This window comes from Heliconius melpomene, chromosome 1 (genome assembly GCF_056956725.1).
Source record: "Heliconius melpomene rosina isolate 202511_hmr_F chromosome 1, ASM5695672v1, whole genome shotgun sequence".
NCBI lineage: Eukaryota > Metazoa > Arthropoda > Insecta > Lepidoptera > Nymphalidae > Heliconius > Heliconius melpomene.
Window position 1 is genome coordinate 11,640,433 of NC_140389.1, and position 25,752 is coordinate 11,666,184.

At 30.3% G+C, this 25,752-nt stretch overlaps 1 protein-coding gene across 1 annotated transcript in view; it reads right to left on the reverse strand.

The window, feature by feature from the left end:
* The window catches only part of TrissinR (Trissin receptor), a 56,379-nt gene extending 32,670 nt beyond the window's left edge, over positions 1 to 23,709 (reverse strand). The window contains exon 1 of the mRNA XM_085194645.1: positions 23,553 to 23,709. The gene's annotated coding sequence lies outside the window, so the exon portion shown is untranslated. The remainder of the gene's footprint in view (positions 1 to 23,552) is intronic.
* Between the last annotated feature and the right edge of the window lie 2,043 nt (positions 23,710 to 25,752).

Genomic DNA, 25,752 nt, shown 5'->3' on the forward strand with positions numbered 1-25,752 from the left:
TTTTTAAAAGCACATTAACGTCTTAGTATCGCGCGGCTTGTTTATAGATTTCGAAATTTCGCAGACTTATATTGCGTATTTATCGTTTCTCATTCCTTTTATATCAGCTATTATAAAAGCCCTAATAAAAGTGTCAGTTATAAACTGTGTTATTCCTTGATAAACAGAAACCATATTTATGAAATTTTCAAAACAAAGTCACAAGTTATATAGAAATATCAAACTTTACTTACTTAAAGTACAGTCAATGAGCGGCCACCCTGAAATTAACTGCATATTGCTAGTGAGGTTTGATTTTATAAATTTTCTTATATTTGAATATTTTATTCTCGAGTGACCAATGCGTAAAAGTTTGGTAAGCCTGTCTTCATGGTGGCCTCGACTCGTCGACCGTACTGTACTTCATAGCACATTCTTGAAGAGACTGTATAAAATATGTATTAAATATATATATTTTTTAAATACTATATAAGTACTATAGTACTAGTATATTAAGTATATACGTGTTAGTTATACAAAACACACTCTTAATTAAAAAAGTAACCATAAATTTAATCTAAATAACTATTTTTATATAAAGAACTAAAATTCAAAAAAATGTTAAGTAGTGGCATATGACAATACTGACAATTACTAATGAATTGAACTAAAAAATTGGTAGATTGAGACTTAAACTCATATGATATACACATTTCAATCATATTATAGTAACGTGAGAATAGATACTTTAATGTATCTATTTGTAAGTGGAAATTTCGACAAACATTTTCATTTAAAGGCCACTAGAGCTAACTAGAGCTTTTTAAACGGTTTTTTAGTTTTTATATTACTCTAGAATACGAAATAAATAACTGAGTAGGTATGTGAAGATTATAATATTGACATTATTTATATTTTTAATCATGTTTAATATATGTAAGTACATCATAAATATATACGAAGCAGTGTATCGCCATACAGCCTCAATTCCATTCTAATTTATAGCGTTGCTAATCTTATTAAACTGTTATTGTTATTACCAATGACACAGTTCGTAATTCGGAATATTCAATAAAAAAATATGTTACCGTTTACAAAAATCTATTGATATTTAACTTTTTTAGATACGTACATAACTTTAAGATTCTGCAATAAGAGTTCAAAACGAAAATATTTTTGTACAAATTCTGGTACAAACTACACGATGGAACCAAATGACAGTTTTTATAACTTTTACTTGTTATTTCAGCCTCAACTGTTTGTTGGCTGCAAACTATTGTAAATAGAAAATCAGTGATGTAAACTAAGTAGACGTTTTAGAAAAATATGAGAGGAACGATAAAAAAAGCCGGTTAAGTGTGAGTCGGACTCGCCAAGCGGGGCTTCCGTACCAATTTCAAGTTTATAGGTCAAGGGGAAGTACAACTTATAAAAATTGACAAAACTTAAATTTGCATTCTTTTTATATGAAACTAGCGGCTTCGCCCGCATACCACCTATATAATTTATACATTCTATTATTTTTCATATTTATGAGTAAGTGTAAGCATTACTCTGAGAGAATGTCATCTGCGGCAAGGGCGCCGCCTGCACGACTAGAGCCTAGGCTTGCGGCCGTAAACAGAGCTTGTGTTTAGTTTAATTTTACATTTTCTCGAAATATATACGCCAAAATTACATGCTATAAAAGCCAAACCTTATTTTCATAAAAAACATTTGATGATGGAATAACTTTTACTCGTAAGTTTCAATTTCAATATCTTTGTCGAATAAAAAACGGTGCAATATCAACTTGCAATTTTCAATTTTTTTTGTCACAAAGTGCCTCATTGTGTTGCGGACCTTAACTTAACACTTATTATTAAATGTGTTCCAAATTCATTATTATTTATTCGTACTTTTTTTTTAGGATTACATAAAAAAAGTACTAATAAATATATACCTTAAAAAGGTATAATTTTATAAGTTCCGGTTCCGGGAACTACGTTAGGTATGTAAAAATACAAAAATATGCATGGAATGCTAAATGTATTGTGGAGAAATGCGTTATACATTATAAATTCAAAGTAATAAAAACTACATTACGCCATTAATTTTGATCCTGTTCAGTTACGAAATGTAATTTACGTTAGAACTTTCAACTTGGTTGTTAATTACTTGTAGTGAGTTACTTTTAAATATCCTAATAAATTTGTGATTCACAACAATAATATGAATAAAAGCTTCTTGTTATGGTCTTTTGTATCCCTGACAATATGGTCTTGTAAGAAAGCGACTCGCTTTTCAAAAAGGAAAAATAACATCTTTATTCATATTTTCACTCAAGAGATTACATTTTTGGAATAGTCTGGGTTTCTTGCATGATTGGAATATAGGGACGGTTGACCTTCGAAAACACAGTATCAAAGATACTGGAGGAAGCTCACGTAAAAAGCACGAGAATCCTGACCCCGTAGGGCATATATGAAGAGGTTAATGACAGTGGACGAGGCGAAAGAGGTATGTAGAAACCGTAGTGTTTGGCGCTCCTTTCTCTCTGACTAACTACCTCTCTAAAAACAAGAAAATCAAGAATGGAAAACATCTCAAAATACGAAAAGGGACAAGAATATAGTATAATGTCCACGCATTGAAATTGCAGTCGACGGTGGAAAAAAAATAAATGCAATAACGCCACAACGATACATTCATCAGAAATTATTTGGAAGGATCTTTTTCAGAAATATAAGTGTTTTATCAAGAATTCATGTATAATTTGAATACCCACGCTTGCCACGATGACGTCATAAGTATTTCTTTCTTATAGGATGAGTTTTATAGATTTGGTGAACGATGGAACAAAAACATAAAAGTTTTTGTTTCCTAACTTATAAAAACAACTTTAACAGGAAAAAGAAACGTTAAAATTGTAATAGATACCATCCTAGACCATTATAAATATATTTAATAATCAGCTTCACCTGTATGTACCACAAATAGCTAGGTAGGCAGGTATCCGACGAATTTTCGAAGCATTGTGTATTGTGTAAAGTCAATGACGCGCTTTTGCCTTGGTTACCAGAGCGGAGAAATTAATAATATTAATAAAAATAATTAATTTCTTCGAGTCGGAATCGAACCTAAAACTGCCGCGTTTACTGTCACATACTGGTGCCACTGTCTGGTGCTACTGGTGTCACGATGTGACGCATTGGCCTCTATATTTATAGTAAATTTGTGAATATTGGCTTTTCTATATTATTAATCCAAAGCACGTTCTGTATTAATATTTAATTTAGTATAGGGCTTGTTTCCCTTGTGAAAAGACGTATGTATAATAAAATAATTTTCCAAGATCTATATTTACCTACATTTTTTGTCATAATAAATATACTGTTATAAAAAATTATACTGTTGTATACTTTATTAAAATATATATGATTTATTTAGTATACATTATATGTTAAAAAAATAATTAATTAGAGTAATAGACTCACGCAATGACAACGATTACAAATAGCTAGATTAGGTATTTTGTCCAAAATAAATAGCTAGGCTAGCTATCATTCAATAACGTCCACAAATTTGACTAAAGGCATGGCAAACCACTAGCTTAACTATAATTAAGAGTATATCGATATCAGAATCCAAAGAGCTATAATTTTAAACAGGCTTATCTAACCGTAGATAAATATCACTAATGTAATCTAATTGAATCTGCGTAGCACTTTAATATATCCGAAATTTCCTGATAACGTAATTCGCATTTTCGTAGAGCTTTCCCAAATGCTCCAGCGTTGGGTACTGGTATTATCACTTTAGTATCGTACTATTAGTAAAGCTCTTTGGGTGGGTTTAACCAGCTGTTGCAATCAATTTGACATACTTTGAATATTATTTTAGACTGTAAATAAAACGCTATGTCGTATGTAAATTAAAAAGCATTTAATTATAATTGTAAAAATAATTATATTATATTAATAATAATTGTATAAAATGATAATAATACAATGTTATATTTTTTTACACACACACACAAAACTTAGCAGGGTAGGTAGAGGGGCCCTGGAAGTCTAGGTTTCCGTTCCCGTTAAGACACTTCCTTTCCTCTTTTGAGGCCGTCGAGTCGAGTATATGGTTGGAATTTCAACTCAATATCTCCAAGGGTTCCTGAGATCAATGCTCTTAACAAACAGGCGGATGGATGGACAACAAAGTGTACTATAAGGGTTCTTTTTTTCCTTATAAGATACGAAACCCTAAAAATTACTAAAACTGAATAGAATATCAACGAAGGACATGAAAAATCAAGTTGATATGCAGACAAAACTATAGTACCTGCTAGTATAATCTTAAATCATATTCTCGTTTAATATTCATCTCCATTATCCCTCCGATTTGAAGAGTGTATTTTATTGCTTGGAACTAAATCGAGTTTAATAGATTTGGTAAGTAGCCTTTTCCTTTTGATTTAACATTTTTCTTTGAAAAAAATGATAAAAGTAATAAATTATGACTAAAATATAATAAGATATAACTAAAACAAATAAAAATATTCATAAACATTGCTGTTGTGAATTTTATCATAATATACCTTCTTTTAAGCTAAAAAAAATTCTGTACAGCATATAACCCAATTTAAATTTAAAAGAGAAATGAAGAGGAGAACGCTAGGCTCCCTCTGCCTACCCTGCTACATGCGGGATGCAGCGTGAAGCTGAAAAAAAGAATAAAAATAAATAAACACATTGTTATTCGAAATCATATTCACAAATTGCATAAAAAACATCAAACTCGCGAGCTTATTTTCCTGCAAGCGTAGGGAAAATGCTAATAATATTGCGGCAGACCAGTCAGTCGCACATTCATGTAAATAGGCATATATGTGTAAGTATTGTATATATGGGACAGTTGTTTGTATGTTAAGCTCATGTTTATACAAATAAGAAAAAATGCAATGTTTAATTTTCATAAATGTCCTTTTTCATTTTTTTTCGAGCCTGTTGCTAATGCTGTTAGCCCCATTGGCTTTTACAGCGACACCGGTTGGGTAGGGAACAGGGTACTCTGTCTCTGAGGAAATGCAAGCACTATGTGGCTGCCTGTGAGGAAGTCCACGACTCTAAGAGCACCGTGTCATAATATATCATAGCCAGAACTGGCGCCTGGGCACTAGCGTGTAAACTGTAACTGTAACTGTAAACGCGACAGGTTGTAGGTTTGATTCCTATTCGAGGTAATGAAATATTTATTCGGTCTAGTATGGAAGGAAAGCGCGGCGTCGAATTCCGCCACTCATCAAGCAATGCCTCCAGAGTTTGGCGGAAAAAGGTTTTGGTGAGGAATGGAGTATGTTAACGTTAGGTTACAGCATTAAGCTAGAAAAAAAATTAATTTACTTTTTTTAACATACAAAATAATGTACGAAAACATACGCTTTTCAAAGTATACCACATATTATATCTATATCTACATTTAGATACATCGTAGGTATCAGTGATTGAGAGGTTAGAGTGCCAAAACCGATGGCATCAGACATTACGATGCAGAGCGCATGTCCATCTGGTTGTATACTGTTAAGTGCTTAAATGTCTACATTGTTTGTACTGGCCCATGTTTACTCTGAGATCCATTTATGGCATACTCGAACAAGCTAAACCGTAAAGAGACAGTCCATGCATACAGTTTAGAACTTACCAAGATTTACAGTCTCACCAACTGCTCCTTGTTATGAGTCTTAACTAATTTGAAAACATAAAGACCAACAAAAAGTCTCGTGGCTGGACAGAATCGTAAAATTAGTTATTTTATGTTTGATTTTCGTAAGTACTGGCAATGTCCTGTGGTTTTCTTTTATTAAGGTGCTTTGTTAGTATATACGGGTATTATTATTTTTGAAGAATTAAAAGTTAGTTAGTTATTAGTGGAACATATTTGAAATAGACAATTTAATCTATCAAGCGAACATAGCCTATAAAGGCTGTTCCTTCCAATTATCTATATACATACGAGTATGTACTTTTAACGTTAATTCCAAACCTTATCTCGTAAATTCAATTTAGGTAGCAGGTAAACTACATCTAAGCCGGAAAGTTTATCTTAAGTTAAAACATTGAAAACTTTTATTTGCAAAAAGTTGTACAGAAAAAGATTATTCGAGATGTAAAGTTAAATTTGTTTTACTCATACTAATGAAAAATAAATATTTTTGTTTTAAAAAAAAAAATTATTCAAAAAGTCAGTCAATTATATGAAATTATTGTAGTCATTGATATTATTTATATAGATATGCGAGAAAGATAATAATTGCAATATCTTGTATCTTGTAAGAAATTCACACAGTTTTATTTCGTTTTTATATGCGCTACAAGCTTTTATAGATAAGTATATAATTATAAATAATATATATCAGCACAATCTTTTCATAAGATTATTATTTTCATAGTATAACTTTTTAATTATTATTATTTCATTTACTTTTTTAAATAATATTGTTTATATGTAATTCCATTGTCACCAGAATTGAACTCGTATCTGTTTTCAGCTCAATGGGTCAGTGGGAAGTGAGTCAAATTGAGCTTGCAAGATTACACACCCTAACTAAAACGACAAGTAAAAAAAGCTTACAAAAGTACCCGTAGATATAGGCGTCCTAGATAAGTCTAGAAATTGTAACAGTGGTAACAAATAACAATTGTAGAACAGTCACTAAAGCAAGAATTCATAGTATTCTAGAATGGCGTCGTTATAGTTCACAGTATCCCAATTGTATCAAGTATTTCAGCCTTCTGGCAATAGTAGGATTGAAGTAGAATTTTGCCCTCAAATATTTGGGTCGATGCGACAAAGCAGTGTTCGCAAAAAAGTAAATGAAACCTAATTACTGAATGGAATTGAATTGGTAGAGAAATAGATAAGTATTGATGCTAATGGAGGGTATTTTTTTACCTACAAAGAAACAAATAGTTTTCTGAGATATGAGACAAATACCATATGTATTTACATATTATATTTTTTCTTCACATTAAATAAAAGCGTAAAACCTTTATTTAAAATAGATAGCTTGTTATCTTTGGCTGAAACATTATATGGTACACTTGCGAAAAACACATACATACACACTCACTCACTTACTCATGTATTTTTCAATAATAAATGATATCTGTAAATATAACAGAAAAAATATGTAATTTAAAAATAATAATATATTTAACAGAAAAAAATATGTTATTATTTTTAAATTACATATTTTTCTATTATATTATACACTTTTAAATTATATTTTTAAAATAAAAAATCAAGCAAAAGCTGAAAATTTAAATTGTTTAAAACTATAAAACATTAGAGAGCAAGAAAGTAACACGAAATAGTTGTAAATATAAGTTGAGTTATGATACTTATTTTTATATCTTCAATTTATCAGAGAGCAGAGAGAGAGAGAAAGCGGTCATACACAATTATGTTTTTCGTATACTATATAATTAATGCGTGGTGGATAACAAAAGCCGAAGTCTCAACCAGACCGGAAAATAGTATTTTTGGATACATACATATTTAGTACTTATATGCTATAAGACTCGTGCCCATAAAGTTAATAAACTATAAAAGAATCCAATAGTAGTAAAAATGTGTTAAAGATAATAATAACAACAACAACAAATATAAAAACATCTTCACAATTTTCCCGCATAGCAGGATAGGAGACCTAGTGTTAAGACACTCACTCTCCACTCTCCGAATTTATTTGTTTATTATATATTAAAGTAAATCAGGCGGCAAATTACCGCCCGATTTACTTGAAAATTTTCCACACGTGTTCGGATCGTATAAATTATGGAATATACCGGGATTATAAATAAACATTTTTACAATTGTTTGCTTAGTATTTTAAAATATATATTTTAATATATAGGATTATTGAATACTATTGATTTTATTTCGACAAGCTTAAACACACACACATACATAAGGTAATGGCAACAGTAACCGACAAGCACCAATGATCGTAAGTTTTTTAAAAATTTTAAATTAAATTAAATATTTATATAAATTAATATTTTCATTTCTTCTTTCTGGTATCGAGGCAAAACACGGCGTTTCCAGAACTCGGCGGAAACGGAGTTTCTTAACACTAGGTTCCCTCTGCCTACCTTGCTATGTGCTATATAACATGTATAAAAATACTATTATATAATTAGCTATTTAGTGTGAAAGTTAAAGGGAAAATTATTGAAGACATTTATTAGCTCCTACTTCTAATTAATTATCGTTAACCCTAAGTGGAAAGCGTATTTATTTTTATTAACAGTAATACTCAATGTTCTCTTAGAATTAACCTGATATTTCGATGTACATTAACACAGTAGATTAAATAAGATTATATTTTTACCAAGAGGTATATTTATAATAATATAATAATGTAATATTTTTATTTTTGATAAATTTTAATATGTTTTATATAGTATAAATCATAGACCCATCGTAACCCAGCGGCACAAGGGTGTGACTGTAACGTTGTGGGTTCAATCTCCACTCGAGGGAATTATATTATTTATTAATATTAATATTTTCATTTCTTCGCTCTGGCACCTGGCACCAAGACAAAAGCTCGGTGTTAAATTCCTCCACTCATCACGCTATGCCTTGAAAAAAATCGGTGTAAGGTGAGGAACGGAGTGTCCTAACACTAAGGTCCCTCTGCGCAGCATAGTGCTGCGTGCGGGATACAGCGTTGCTGTTACTGATTTAATATATTATAAATCTATAATACTGTGCACTTTTTAGGTATGTAGGTATTTACTTTGAATGCAATGAATCAAGGTGCAATTATACATAATTATTTTAAATCTAGATTATTATTACCTACTGTACTCAATATTGTTTGTTGATAGTCGCTTAATAAAGGAGAAAAAAAAAGAAATTGTTTCACTTCATAACATATTGAAGACATAAGGAGGTTTTATAACATAAATCTAATATAATAACGTATATATAAGATTTAACATTATAAAGCTAATAAAAAGAAAGCTACGCCCATTCTAGGCACGAAGAAATATTTTATTTAAAATGCCAAAGATAGCACCGGAGTCTTAGTACGGCGTGAATGCGAAAGGAATAGAGAATTTAAAGAGCAATATTTTATTGAGAAAATAATATATATTAACTGAAACATTCTGGTAAAAAATAAAGATAATGCCTTTAAATAATAAAAAAATAACTTTTCCGAATTCTTATTTTTCTCTTAGTAACAATTCTTGTTGTTGTTTTTTTATTATATGGGTACTAACAATTCATTACACGTTTTTCCTTGTCATGATTGGTAACATGGATATGTTTGACATATTTTGAACAGTATGTGGAATATTCTTATGTAAAATTGTATAAATCTATATATGTATATAAGTTCCAAAGTAAGACAATGTTAAGAAGGTTACAATATTGTTGTAAAACTAAATAATGATATTATGAAGAAAAAGGCCTGAAACTGAGACTGTCGTGGCGGCACAAGGGTGTGACTGTAACGCGACGGTTGTGGGTTCGATCCCCACTCGAGGAAGTGAAATTCCATTTCTTCGCCCTGGTGACGAGGGAAAGCGCGGAGTTGAGTTCTGCAACTCAACACGCAATCCCTCCAGAATTCGACAGAAAGTGATGAACGGAGCGTCTTAACACTAAGCCCCCTGCTGTGTGGGTGCAACGTGAAGCTGATTATTATTATTATGAAGAAAAAGAGAACGTAAAAAATGTTTGTATAGTATCCTATTTCGTCTTTTTTAACATATTAAATAAAATATTATCGGCATCACTACCATTTATAAGGTAGAAGTAGAAAATTTACAATATTAATAACTAAAACTTATAGTGTTAAAGGGTCGGGGCAAGTTGTAGCATGGGCAATATGTGTTTCTAACAAGCTTGTTATGTAGTCGAATGCTTATCCAAAATTAAGCACATATGACAGTAATGAAGCTTTATTACTGCCACATGTGATGTCTAGCTGGACATCAATAATCAAATTAGACCTTAGAAGGTCTTTGTATACATTAAATTTAGATTTTAGGTACCAATAAATTTAAATTTTAGGTTGGGGTTTGGGCGATTGTTAAGAACAAGTTAGGTTTTCATTTTATACAAAAAGCCTGCACTTAAAAAGAGTTTTAAGTGCCTCATAGGTATTTGTACATTATCGTTTTTTGGAAAAACCTTTCACTCCGGAAATAATATACACATTAAAATGCGTAGATTCGTAGCACTGAAAAATTGCGTCAACAAAAAGCCAACAAAAAATCCCAAAGTAGCAAAATCTTATTTAGAATTTATTTGTTTTTTATTTTCTTTAGATAAAGTTAGGTATTTATAAATTAACTAGCGGACATGGCTGGCTTCGCCCTCCTTAGTGGGTCCACATTACAAAAATAAACATCTGTCCAAATTTCACGTTTCTACGCACAGCGGTTACGGCTGTGCACGCGTCTTACCTCAGTCAATGGGAACTTCTCTTTTTGTATATATAGAGGTAGATATAACCTAACATGCACTTAAAAACTGTCAAATCTTTAGCTGCTGCGGTGACGTTATTACATAAGAACCTACCAAATTTTATTACTATTCTGCAAATCCTTAATGTTTTTGGGTTCAGAGCTACTAGTCCAAGTTTGAAAGATGGCACAAGGACCCAATCCGTAGATGTGCGTAGATGGCATATAGACCCAATACGTAGATGCCCCTAAGGGATCATAATTTGTTTTATTGTAACCAATCAGATGGGACTTGGGAAAACTACAGATCACCGTCAAGAGATGAGATGACTAAGGCACTTTGACCCGGAAAATTAAACTACGGATACAGACTTAGCTTTAGATAAATTAAACACTGAGATATATAAATTTGTGGAAAAGAAAATAATTAAATATTTTAAAAAAGCATCTATTCTATTATCATATAGAGACTTTCTAACAATAGAATAACGCAATCATTCTCTAATCCGCGAAAAATCTTCCGCAACGAATTTTAAATATAAAGCTGGTTATTAAATATTTATATTCAAAATGTTTACAATAAAATGATATATTTCTTTTATATTTACTTTTAATTTGATGTTTATTAAACAAGTAGATTTACGTATATCTTGGTTCCTTACGCAGGTCTACGTATTGGATGGACTTCCACATAACAGTATAATATGACTTCATATTACAGTTATAATAGAGTCCCTGCAGCCGTCGAGATAACAAATGTGTGGACTCGTAAACATAATGTAAACGGCAGCTCTGGTGAATATACTTGCCATTATTATTTGAAAAATCTAAAGTATTTTACAATATATAATATTAAAATACGGATAGTACATATTTTGAATTTTTTTAACTGCTTGTTGGGGCTCGTATTTCGTATTTTATTACATTATTTAATGAAACAAATAGCTTCTATTTTTCTAACACTACCTTCTATTTTAATATTAGAATTTTGTTAATTTTATGTTGTAAATTCATGAACAAAAGTAAAATTTTCATATAAAACGTTGTGCAAGTATGTACTTTGTTGAAGAAAAGCGTTTCTATAGATCTTTAACGAGATTTTGAAAACGCTATCTAATCTTACCAGTAAACTTCCATTAAGCACCGGATCAGAAGGAAAACATTGTCTTTACTGATTTTCAATTTAATTACTTCGCACAATATGATCAATTTTCTACCTTATTTTTCCTGATAGAATGTTCTTTTTAAAAGCAGACTCGACCAAGAGTTTCAATCGAGTAAATAAGAAATAAATTGAAAATAAAGGTGTCAAAGCTTGAGCTTCCTTTACAGTGTTTTCGAGTTTCTAACATTAGAAAAATACGATCTTCACACAAGATTAAATGGTTAGCATTTAAAAATTATATTTTTCATTTTTACTGTATATAATAAAGGCCGTCGTGGCGCAGGGACACAAGCATGCGACTTTAATTGCAACGTTAGTGGATACGATTCCCACTTGGGGGAAAAATATTTAAATGTAAAGTTTTTCGTTTTAATAACAAGGCAAAGTGTGCTGTTTAGTTTCGCCACTCAAAACCTAATGCCTCGCCTGACCTAATGACCGCGAAAAGTGGAGACTGTCTTACTTAGATTCCCTCTGCCTACTCTGCTGTTTGCGTGATACAGCGTGAAGTTAATTTTTATTTATTTGATTGGTAACTTTCATAGACTTAACAATTAAATATATGAAATATCTGTTGCAGGACTAATATATCAGCTGCAGTTTTACATACTTACATATATAGAAATAGAAATAGCATAACTAATAAATAGTACAACTAATAGGAAAACTTGTTCAGCGTGATGGAATTTTATACAACTACAGCGAAAGACAAAAGGTGGGTTCTGTTTTTAGCGCGTATATAAATATATGTATGTAAGCATGTTAGTTCCCTTGTAACTGTTAAACCAGTGAATAGATTTTAATTAGCGATACGTCGTTGGATTTTTCTTGATAGGGCTTGAGTGTTACATTAATTTAGCTTATGTAGTACGGTGTTTTGTTTTGCTTATAATTCACTTATTTTACTGTAATAATATAAGATAGGGTCATCGGGTTGCGAGCTACAACTAGTATTCAAATGAACAATGATACTTAAGTACGATGGCTAAGATCAAAGCTTTTATTGAAACATAAGTATCTACTTTAATATTATTGATTTTTAATAACATTTTATGAAATATCACATAATATAAAAGATTTCAAGTAGTTCTTAAGCTTCTTAATAAAATCCTTTAAATTTTCATTCGTTTTTTTTATACGAATACGAAATTTACAAGTGCTAAGTGCTTTAGTGAAAATATTCTCAGATTTTTATTCAATGCTTAATAATTGAAAGCGATGAACGGAAACTATTTGCTACATATTTTTATCTGGCCTAAACAACTGCCAATGTGACGCATCGCGTTGAAAAATGAACATAACTTTTATTAATGAATTATAACACGTAAACATCCGGAATTGCTTGTTTTATAGAAATTTTAGGTACATTCTGAAAATAATTTATATCTGCTCGTGAAATATGCAGGCTTGTTATCACACTTCACTCTAGTTAATGAGAGCAATTTATGTAATAATGACATGATCATTATTATTTATATTTTTATAATTTCTAATATGTAAATTTAAATAGATTTTTGTTTAAAAATATTATTCTTATATATTTTTATATATAATATATTTTTTAATTGCTTCATGTTATTTCCTGTAATAGCAGAGAAAACCTGCGAAGTAAGTGTTAAGTCACACATTTCTCATTGAGACATTTCTGTTTCTCATTTTCTGTTGTATTCTGTGGTACAATACGAATCGTGGAATGGCGAAACTGAACGCCGGGCTTTGCGTCGTTACCAGAGCGAGGAAATGAAAATATTAAATATTTCATTTCCTCAAATGGGACTCGAACCCACAACCTGCCGAGTTTACAGTCGTACGCTTTTCATTGCTCCACGAATAACGTCTAAATATAACTATATAAAATTTCATCACATAATAATACAGTTATCACAGGGCGGTATGTATCTATGCACGTAATAGAATTTCTAAGAACTCTGGATATTACGTTGAAATTGGCTGTCGAAAGTATATTCCTTAACGCAAACGTCTTGGTACGGTCTTCTTGAGATATAGTTGGGAAGGTTGGATACAAGTTAAATAAAACTTATCATTATGCTCATATTAGATTCTATACCTAAAGTACTTTCCAAAATTCTCTTGTAGTTTTATATTAGAGTAACATGAATTATACGAAAAGTTATTTAACTATTTTTTATTAAATTTTAAACTTATTTAGTATGTAAATGACAACAATATAAGATTTCTCGTAGCAAAATCAAAAGTGTAATGTTGCCTGGCCAATGTAAAACAAATTGAAAGCTGTAAACGTATGAAATCTGTTGACGCGATCACCACTTTAGAAAAAACAAACCGTTTTAATGGGAAACAAAAATAGCTCGACGGTAATAAACGGACCATTACTTCGAGCTGTAAACTTGCAGTGACATGGAAAATATTGTTCTGTGATTTCTGACATCGCTTCGCTCCTTAACAGAGATTATATAGTAAATAACAGATGCTACCTTCAAGACTAAAACTAAAACATTTGAATATACCTAGTTTAGTCATTTAAATATTGTTATCTATACTAATTACATTTTTTAATAATTAAATTAAGATCGTCGTGGTGCAGTGCCACAAGGGTGTGACAGTAACGCGACGGTTATGGGTTCGATCCCCGCTCGAGGAAGTGAAATATTTATTTTACGTTTATATTTCCATTTCTCCGCTGTGGAGTCGTGGCGTTGAGTTCTGTCACTCAACACGCAATGCCTCCAGAATTCGGCAGAAAGTGGAGAACGAAGTGTCTTAACACTAGATTCTCTCTGTCTACCTGATGTGTGCGGGATTCAGCGTGAAGCTCATTTTTAATTTTGATTTAATAACTAAATGAACTGGATTTAAGTTTTATACAAAAAATCCTTATAATATTTATCTACAAAGGAATTAGATTTAATTTAAAAATTATTTTTTTATCATTTTTATTTCCAATCTTCCTCCAGTTATTTTTGTGCTTATTTTCCGTAAAAGTTGTGCGCGTGTGTACCCTCGAAAATATTTAAATAATCCCGAATTAAGTAAAGGTTACAAAGTTGCCAAACATAGCCAAAAGACTCCAAAAGGGTTAGTCTCTATCATTATTTATTCTGCTTAACAGAGTCTTTGATGTGGAGTATGTCATAAAGACATTGCATATTTTAGTTAAAAATATGTATTGTATATAAATTATATAATAATAACATAAAATTACGTTTATGTTGTTTGTTTAAAATAATATATTATGTTGTACAAATACGGTAACAACCAAAATAAAACTCCAGAAAAGAAAATGTCCACAAAATAATAATAGAGTAGTCGTCGTATTATTTTGTGGACATTTTCTTTTCTGATAATAATAATTATATCATAATATTTAATTTACTTAGAGTATTTCATAATAATTATAAAGTAGTAGAAAATTAAATATTATATAACTATTATATTATTTACATTAAAAACGTCACAAAACTTTTTGAATTAATTTGTAAGCTCTTCAACTCAATAGAAAGTTTTGCAATACTCAGTTATATAAAGCTCACATAGCATGTGTGTACGCTACACTCTGTATCACCTTGAAACGTAAATTTTATCTTAGATAATTTTATTATACAATAAAATCTTAATTAACAGCAGCTGTAATATATTTACACTAAAAATAACATATATTCTGTTTGAAAAAGAATATGTCTTAATATTTTGGATATCCGCTACGAACGGTGGTACGATTTAGACACATTTAGTTTTTTAAAAATTGTTACCTCGATGGAGGAGTCCTACTCGCAATTGACCGGTTTTTTTTTATAATATCTGAACAAGTATACGTTTAGGCCTGTAAAAATAGTTAACTACAGGTAATGGGTTCGTTTCTCACTCGTGGAAATGAAATATTTAATATTTACATTTTCTTCGGTTTGGTGTTCAAGGCAAAGGCCTACAGAATTCGGCGATAAGTGAAGAGTGCCTAAACATTAGACCCCCCCTGCCTATTCTATTATAAATGGGATGACAAAAAAGTATATAATAATATATAATACGTTCATTAATAGTTCATTGACATTTAGTTGTGAAGATGAATATATGTAGAAATGTCGAATATCAAATTACATTTTAAGTATGAAAATTTGAAAGACTTAATTCTTAATTTCCATAATCACTTGAAATTTTAGTCAAAGAATGCTAATTCGTATCTGTGACGCAAATAAGAGACTTTCATTGCTACAATTACTAAGAACGCCGACTAGCTTCGTACGTATTTTCATGATGAATTTTCTGAAGTCCTTTAATTATACTACAAATAACTTTAAATATCACTAATACAATATGTTCTGATATTTCTGATTTGTAAGTAGTATTTACGATTTTAAATCTCTCAATCTTCATTCACATATGGTACGATATTAATTTGTGAACTTATGAGTGAGTTAAAATTTCAAATTAATTTATATTTGAATATCCACTTTTACAGTAAAATGCTGGTTTAAAGACTTTTTTTTTTCGTATATTTGTGTTCATGGCAACCGTTAATATAAATAAAATTATAACGGCAGAGTAAAAAAATTAGAATAATAATATTCTAACAAAATTATACATATATTATACAAATATTTAATAATATATATATTCATATATACCCTAAAAAGCAACAAGGTAGCTATAATTAGAGGTTATATCTGAAGAATATAATCTTGTTACATTAATAAGATTATTTAGTTCGACAAAGTTTCCAAAAGTTCCGTCTATATCTTTACACATAAATCCCTAAATAAATATGCCTTCAGAATATTTATAAATATTATTTTAGTATCGTTGAGTCACTCAGTTGGCGTGACGGAGCTTAACGCCGTATTTTATTTACCGAAACAAGGAAATCAAAATCATCGGAAATGGGACCATTACGTTAAAATCAGAGGTCACATTGCCACCATAATGGCGTTTTTAATATAATATTTTACTTTAGTACATTTACGGCAATTACAAAAAAGAAAGCCATTGTAAGCTTTTTTTCCGTAATTCCCGCAAATAGAAAATTATTCAAATAAAATCTGGGGTTAATTCTGACTAAACTTCTCTACTGTGACGGATGGAATGACGGAATCCAAAGATTTAAAGTGGCTTGATTGCTCGTGTTATTGAAGTTTAAATATTAATATTGTTATTTAATTAAACTTTTAAAGAAATATGTAGGTAAACCTTAAAAAAATATAGTTAATCTCATTTTTATCTTTCCAATATTTAATCTACTATTAAATTTCCATACTAGACATTTCAATTTGTTCGCTTGTAAATTTAATTTACTTATATTAACATCTAAAAAGAGACCTTGTACCATAAATAGAGCACAGTAAAGCGCCATGAGTAGAACAGTAGCTCGCAATCTTGATAATTTTAACACTTAATTTATACTATTTCAAAAGCCCAATGTTAAAAGAAAATTATCGTAGGGTAATCTGCATATCTTAAAAGAAAATCGGGAATTGTTTATAACATTACTTATAAACGTTTTCAATAGTAACATTATGCTAAAACTTATTTACTCTTACTTATTTACATTATAAGAAAGCTTTTACTTAACACCCCGGGTCCACCTATATTTCCAAGCAATAAAATGTAATCCAAGGACTCAATAAAATGTAAACAAAAAATCTATTCAAATCTCATAATCGTTTAGCAGGAAGGTGATAAACACACGTACAGAAGAATTTAATTTAATTAAGATGTATAGCATGGTATATTAAAGCAGTACAGATATTTTATACCAAATTAACATAACCCTTGTCAAGTACTGAAGCACCAACGTCTAACGTGGTGGTCTTTTGTGATCCTTAAATAATAGTAGCAGATATTATGTACACGGGATTATTTTACATATTACGAGTATGAGTACGTTTATACGTAACGCTTGTTTATGTCTATCCAATACAGAATACATATCTGTTTATTATGCTTAGATTACAGATTATATTTCCATTTTATATTTAAACATTTTACTGGAAATATTTACTAGGCGATAAGAAAAGAATATTTTATATTACAAATTATATTAGATATTAGAAAATCATTTAAATATTTACCAGTATTTAATTAAGAATCTGTATCACGAACCCTCAATCTCTATTTTTGCTCGCTACAAAGCCTTACTACAATAAATAAAACAAAAAAGTTTTGTTTTTTCAAAAGCTTTTTTATTACTATAGCTTCACGCTGTATCCTGCACATAGCAAGGTAATCTGGCAACCTTGTGTTAAGACACTTCCGTTACCCATTTGCCGCCGAATTCTGGAGGCATTGCCTGTTAAGTGGTGGAACTCAACGCCGCGCTTTGCCTCGCTACCAAGGCGAGGAAATTAATAAAATAATATTTTACTCCCCAAAGTGGGAATCGCACCCACAACCGTCGTGTTTACAACAACACACTTGTGCCCTTGCACCACGATTGGCTTTAAAAAGTTTTTTTTAATAAAAACATGATTATATAATGTATAAACCTAAATTATTCTTATCTACAGATTTACGCCCATGTAACACAGCTAAGATCGTCTAGTCTTAATAAAGAAACTTGTATGCAGATAAGCTAAACAAGATTATAATATTACAGCTTAACCAGCTAGACTCTTAAGGATTTAAAGAAAAAAATAAGAAAAAAGAAACATTTTTATATAGTAATAAGGGATTAAACACTATAAACATCACATCGCTTTCCACGCTACTTCAAGAGTTTTATTTTATTATCTCAGAGTTCTCAATATGCCAATCGTAATGCTGGATCGCTAAGTGTGACTGTAAACCCGACAGGTTGTGGATTCGATTCTTGCTTGGGGAAATGAAATATGTAATATTCTCATTTCTTCGCTCTGGTGTCGAGCCGAAGCTCTGCATTGAACTTCACCATTCGACACGCAATGCCTCCAAAATTCGAAGGAAAATGTTGAACGGAGTATTTTAAAACTAAGTTATAACTTAAGTGTTCGCCAGGCCTATCTTGCAGAGTGCGGGATACAGCGTGATGCTGTTAAAAAAAATCTCATTGTTAAGTCTTCTCTAAACCATCTTTCTTACAAGAAGTAAGCTTGTACCTAGATAATATATTAACCAATGAACTTGCTTATACATAGTATATTCAATGTAATTCTGAAAACCCTTAAAAATATTAAGCGGCTTCTGTAATATTAGAAGTAATATTAAATACATAAAGGTTTTATTTTAAGCTCTTGAGGTTTTCAATGGAATATTGTTTTGAGCTTTACCCGATTTAATTGTTTTACAAAGAAGCTATTGGGAATAAATTAATTTCTCGCTTCCAGCAACACCGCCACAAAAGCGAAAACGGTAATGTAAAAAAAGCTTTTAAAATAACTCTTATTGCAATACGAGAAGTTTGAAAAAATATAATGAAACAGTTGTGTATCTTTTAATATACATATATGTATAAATATAAATGTAATCTATTCTCATAAGTTTGTCTTAGAATTTTCTTAATATTCATAATTCAGACATTTTGTTCTTTATTATACTCTACTCAATACAACAAATACCAGTAGAAACAAGGAGAGGTAACAGGAGCGAGAAAAGGAAAAGTTTAAATCCTATAAATCGTAATTGTTGAAAGGAAGTCAGGTCTTTGCTTGAATAGGGGTCTTAAATGAACTAGACACATTAATGATTTTTTTCTCAAATCAGAAAGATATTTGGATATTTTCAAAATTTTGGCAGATTTGAGCTTAAGATTATATGTTTCTACGGTTCTTAGTGATATGGACTAGGCCCGTTTTCTTTCTACAATAGTGCTTTAGGTGGATTGATTAATAACGCGAATAAAGCGATTTCCATGACATTCAATGGAGCTTTATTTACATCTACTTTCTCCTCGAAGGTTATTTCTAGGAGGAAAATTTTGGCTTAGAACCCTGACATTACGTAATAATACAACATGTTAGTCAATTCTAGTAAATTTAGTTAAGTTTTAGAGTATAATTGTAAAAAATACATTTGGACTACCGATTAAAATTACTTGTTTACATAAATTATTTAATGAAAAGACAACAACGTATAAACTGTAACTTAATTTTTATAGCTTAATAAAAATAAAGTTGCGTAAATTTTGGTAATAACAAAGAAGAAACTCAAATTTTGTTTACTTGTTTGAAATTCTGTAAAATGAAAATGTATGTTATGATTCCAGACATGTGAACCTCATGAGTTACGACGACTTGCGCATAACTTATTTAGCTCTGGGAGATTGTTTGCAAAATCTTTGGGCGAATTGTGTCTCAAATGAGGTAGTAGTTTTGACAGAAACTTTCACGCTTGTAGCCATTATATTAAGAAAACTTTCTTAAAGACGTTTTTCGTAGCTGTTCTTTTTAAATATGATATATAAACATGAAATATTTTAAAATGAATGTCTTGTACATATCCGTATTTCTAAATACTTATCACAAAAGTAGAGAGAAAGTAAATAAAGTTTTTTCCTTAAATGTACCTCTGACTTTTCTCTATCACTTTTATTTACCTTTAGACAGGCATTGGAAAGCTCTCAGGCTTTGCGAAAAGATTTGGGGGAGAGCATTCGTGCTAAGACAATACAACTGTCTTAACTCTAACATACTCTATTTTAAGACTACCGACCAAACCACCCGCGGTTTCGCCCGCTTGAGGATGATTATTTATTTAATAAAGCATATTATGATCATGCTGTAATTTTTAGCCTGTGGGAATCTGAAATCGTAGTGCTAAGACACTTCGTTCCGCCCTTTCCGCAGAATTGTGGAAAGTTGTGAAGCAAAATTTTTATAGATTTCCGCTACCCAACGATAATTGCACAGAATTAACATTGGACAAGGGATATAATTATGATTATTTCCAAGATTTTTATTATACAATATAATTTAAAATTTAAAGAACTAATAACTAAATATAATATAAGTTTATTCATAAAGTTAAATTTTATTTCCCTTAAAATTACCAAGACATAGTAAAAGTCTAATATTGATTCCACTATCTACTCAACAATTACTATAGCCATGTTAATGTGAATGACAAGCAATCAAAATAACAATTACCTTATTTATATTATAATAGACGTCAGAGCAATATTTCTAAAGGCGGGCAATTTCATATGAAATAATTTGTTGAATTATCGATAAAACCTCATAAAAGTCGATGAAATAACATGTGTCATTACATGAAATCGGTTAAGTGCGAGTCGGACTCGCCCAGGAAAGCCCAGGAGGCTTCCGTACCAATCAGAATTATAGGTCAAGGAGCACAACTTATAAAAGTTGACAAATTTAAATGAAACTACATACTTAGCAGGATTATTCGTATATATTTAGTATTGCATACGAGTATATCCTGTTAAATAGCAGCATTATTATTATTAGCATTTCAGCTTGATACTTCCACGTGATCTCAAGATAAATGGTCTTGACAGAGGGCTGACAGACAGGCAACAAGTGATAGGATGACTAAGGGTTCCGTTTTTACTTTTTGAAGTACGGAATCCTAAGAAATGAAACGTCCTATTACACGATTTTTTTTAAATAATTGTTTAGCAAGTAATACGAAGTGAAACAATAACTTAGAAACAATCGAATTATTTCTTGACTCACTAATCACTTAATAATATACCTAATTAATATTTAATAACAAAGCTTTGTTAATTTTCACAAGTTTCGTCTCAGTCCTGAATAGTTTCTTTTAGAATAAACAGGACCTTAATAAAATAAATGTATTTAAATAAACACTAAAAACACTTAAAAATTTATACGTATTAATAACATCGTTATATTACTTTATAATATAAAAAAAGGAATAGAAATTAGTTGTCGTTTATCTTGTTGAATATATAAAATTTCAGATACCAGCTCTACCAATATTTTATACCAGACCACACTTGGTCGTAAAACTTTAAATTGGGTGACCTAAAATATTTTATATTAAGGTAGGTGTCCTAGTAAATTTATAAACTTACAATATGATAATGCTATAAATAATTAGAATACTACATTTCAGGAAGAAGAAACTTATAAAATCTTTATTCATATGATTGTGCTTAAAGTGGCAATAACTACCTTCCTTTATCGTTAGATTATAGATTATAGCACAAAATATCTGTGGTCAGTGAAAAAATGACCTTAAGAAAACAAACTTTTCCGTAGCAGTCCCTCTTGTATATTATTTGACGTTTCACGAACAGACATACAGATAAATCGCTCTATTTACAACTGTTAAACACGACTACTTTGCCCCACTCGTAGCCAAAACAACGTTTATGCTTTTGTCGACTAATTTTCTTAATATATGTACAAATATAGCATATCGTTTTTAATAAATACTTTGTTTTTGTACTATTTTTATAAATAAATTAATAATTAATATTATAGAGTTAAAATAAAGTAGCTGATAAACTAATTTATAATCATCGAAAACCTACACAAGAAATATAATAGTATACGCCTAGCATAGAAAACCTTTGATAATGAAATACTTCGTCAATATTCAATAAATTTTCAATTTTAGGCAACATTAATTAAAAATTTTAATTTAAAATGTTATAAGCATGTTTCATAGAGGAAAGAGCTTAAAATATAGAATGTTTAATAACAACATTTCAAGTCAAATTTTAAAAGATATTAAAGCTTAAATATTCAGACAAGCTTTTTATAAGGCGCGAAATGCCTCATCATAAAATTCTAACTGCATCCTAAAATTTGTAACGAATGAATATGTTCTATAATATTACACAACCATTTTTTAACGTTAAAATGTTACTTTTTTATTTAAATGAATAAAATGCTGTAAAAACACAATAGGTTATTAATATTTAAGTCAAGCAAGTATATTTCTATAGTTCTTAACTCTCGTTTAGATGCACAATGAGATTGAATATATTATGTTATTTTTAATATGCTATACTTGATAATAAAGACTTTTAAGATTAAAATATATAATTAAAATAAAAATTATATTGTGTACATAAATTGCCTTATATATTTTTATATAACACCGCCACCACCACTACCACTTAAATACAAAGTTTTACTCAAGACTTAGCGCGCATGGATTAAAATCATATGTCTTGTCTGAGTTCCCCAAATTAGATAACAGAAGCCATTAATTTCGCTCAATTTGGGAAGTGAAACTCGAATGAAATCATTTATTTGTGAATCTACATTTGAATATTACAGACTACAGAAACTATCTAATCAAACACCGTCTTTGCGGACTTCAATTAATTGAAATCGAAAACAAATTATTAAATTATTAAAAAAATAATCAATAATTTTTTTCATTATTAACGTTTATCACTGTTTACTACAAAAACAACAGTATGTTTTCGAAAACGACGATATTTCATGTCCACGGGGATGAAATACACGTGCTGCGTAATTATTTTCCCCATAGATAATTGAGGAAAACAAAATCAAATACAATATAAAACATTGTTTTCTACACCTCATCGCCTGCTAATGATGCTCGTCTCTATAAGGTTACAGTAAATAAAGTAACCCTGGTAATGTCGTATTACAAATGAAGAGTACTTATACTTCCTGAAATTTGAAACTTTTAAATCTAAAATTAAATTTTCTGTACAGTTACAGTTGTATATTGTCTAATCTACTTTGATTATGTTAATAATTATGTATATTATATATCTTTGTTTAAGTTTAAGAATTTCTATTAGCTTCCACAATGTAAAAATATATCTTAAGATATAATTATAAATATCAGTTATTTAAATTACGTCAATTTTATTTTATTATTATTACTTTTAATTAACATTATTAAACAATATAAATAATGTTACTGAAGTAACTTAATAATACAGTTTCAACCAAAGCGAAATTATTACCATTTATTGTAACAATTTTTAATTAATTATAAAATATTTATTTTAGTACAAATTATTAGTTCCAAATTATTTTAGTCCAAATTAATAGTCTTAAACTAAAGGTAAAAGTAAAAGTAAAAATACTTACATTAATATATTTTTCCTAATGTTAGATCTGTAATAATGAAAAAACAACACTAACAAATTTAATAACTTATTTCACTTAACCGACCGAATACTGTAGTTATCGAACAATACACTCAGAGACACAAGGAGACGCGGGCCGTAGGCGACGACCGTATCGAAGCTACTCTGCACAAATACTGAAGCAACGGAGACCATCAGACAAGGCTTCTATGGTACGACGAACCTCCAGATTATCATACCACGAAATTTTATAATTAAAAAACTTCTACACCTTATAATCTTGTTATATTGGTTAATTTTTCAGTGTTAGAAGAACAAACGTAGAGCTTTTAATTAAAGTCCAACTTTTCTGTATCTTCAACCTGTTGTAACATTTTCAAATGTGTAACTAATTGTAAGTACCAAAGCTAAACTTGTGGAAGTAATTTGTAGCTGAATTTGACGTCCATGTGTTTCATGTTAACTTATTTTTTTTAAGTAATATTTTATTTATAAATTTATATATAAAGGAAGACGAAAAAAAATATAAGACGAAATATGCATTAAATATGTGTCCCTCGGCCTGCCTCTGATAAGGATTCTTGTTTATATGAAAACAAGGATTTGTACCAAATTTGTTATCAGTCACAGTAGACCTTCCCTAGGATACATTTATTATAATAAGATTTGACAAGGCAATAATAACACATAAAACAACATATATTTTTTGTTTTCATATAAATTGTTGTTTGCGTTTGTTACTGTGACGCAAAAGTGGAATTTTGGGAAATTTTTCTCAGTATGCGAATTATATAAACAATCGAATCAACATTTGACCCTAATATTGAAAGGTTTTGGAAGATAAAAGTTTATACAGAAACAACGTATCTAATTTTTGATGTTTGTATAATTTCGCATACATGTTTATTGTTAACTAAAAGAACTGAGGGATTTTTTTACGCCTTTTTCCAATTTTAAGTCTTCCAATAGGCAGCTGGATGATATTTGTCATTAACTAGTGGCTGCTTGAGGTATACGAATATAAAATTAATAGATGTTATTAGTATTTTTAAGTTAGGTTGAGTTCCTCCAATAGCACACAATGCCTCCAGAATTCGGCGGAAATTGGAGAGGGAAGTGTTTTAACACGAGGCTCCCACTACGCGCGCGAAGCTGAAAAAAACTACACTCTATAATTACACTTTAATTGGATATTGGATATATGTACATATATTTAAAGCAAATAAGATTATAAGAAATGTTCTTCGGTCTAATAGATGTAGGGTAAATGTACCACCTATACATTGCCTGAACGTGGGCTCTGTTCAACAAATTGCTTTTACTCTGACATATTACAGCTAGTGGCATTTTCCCGGATGTACATAATAGAAGGGATGACGACATGTCCAATATTATTTACGAGTCTACCATGAAATATTTCAATAATGTCACGTAAATTACTCAAACAACTCCTACTTTTTTTTTATCTTCACGCTTTATTCGTAGCGAGAAACCAGAGAGAACAGCTCGAGATGTAGAGGACAAAGCTACAGATACCTTACACTATTTATGCAGTAAAAAATAAGCCATTGTGGTGCAGTGGCACAAGCGTGTTACTATAACTAAACTGTTGAGTTTCTTGCCGGCTCTTCTCAGCAGAACTGCCTTCCGAACCGGTGGTAGCTTTTTGTTCATATGTTCATTCGACGATTCAAAAGTGCGTATTGCGAGTTGCGTATTTGAATAAAGAATATTTTGAATTTGAATAAACGCGGCGATTGTAGGTTCAATTCTCTCACACAGAGGAATGAATTATTATTTAATAATATTTTCATTTCTTTGTGACGCGGTGTTGAGTTCCACCAATCAACTGGCAATGCTCATAGTACACTCATTTCCTATTAAGACTCTTTCACTTCTCATTTTCCAGGCACTGCGTGTACTCAACACATCACATCGTTACCTGAGCGAGAAAATGAAAATATTAATTATTTAATTCCCTCGAATAGTAATCGAACCTACAACAGTCGCACCCTTGTAAACCTGCGTTACTACTGGCTTCTAGTTTAATAGCTCTATATAGTTTAATAATTATTATGAACATAATAAGGCAGATTTCCTCGTTGGCCTTCATCGTCAATATTCGTGACATTGAATCTAAATGTCGTCTTAGCCTATTTCAAAGAATTTAATTAATTCAAATACTGAGTCAACTGTTTTTC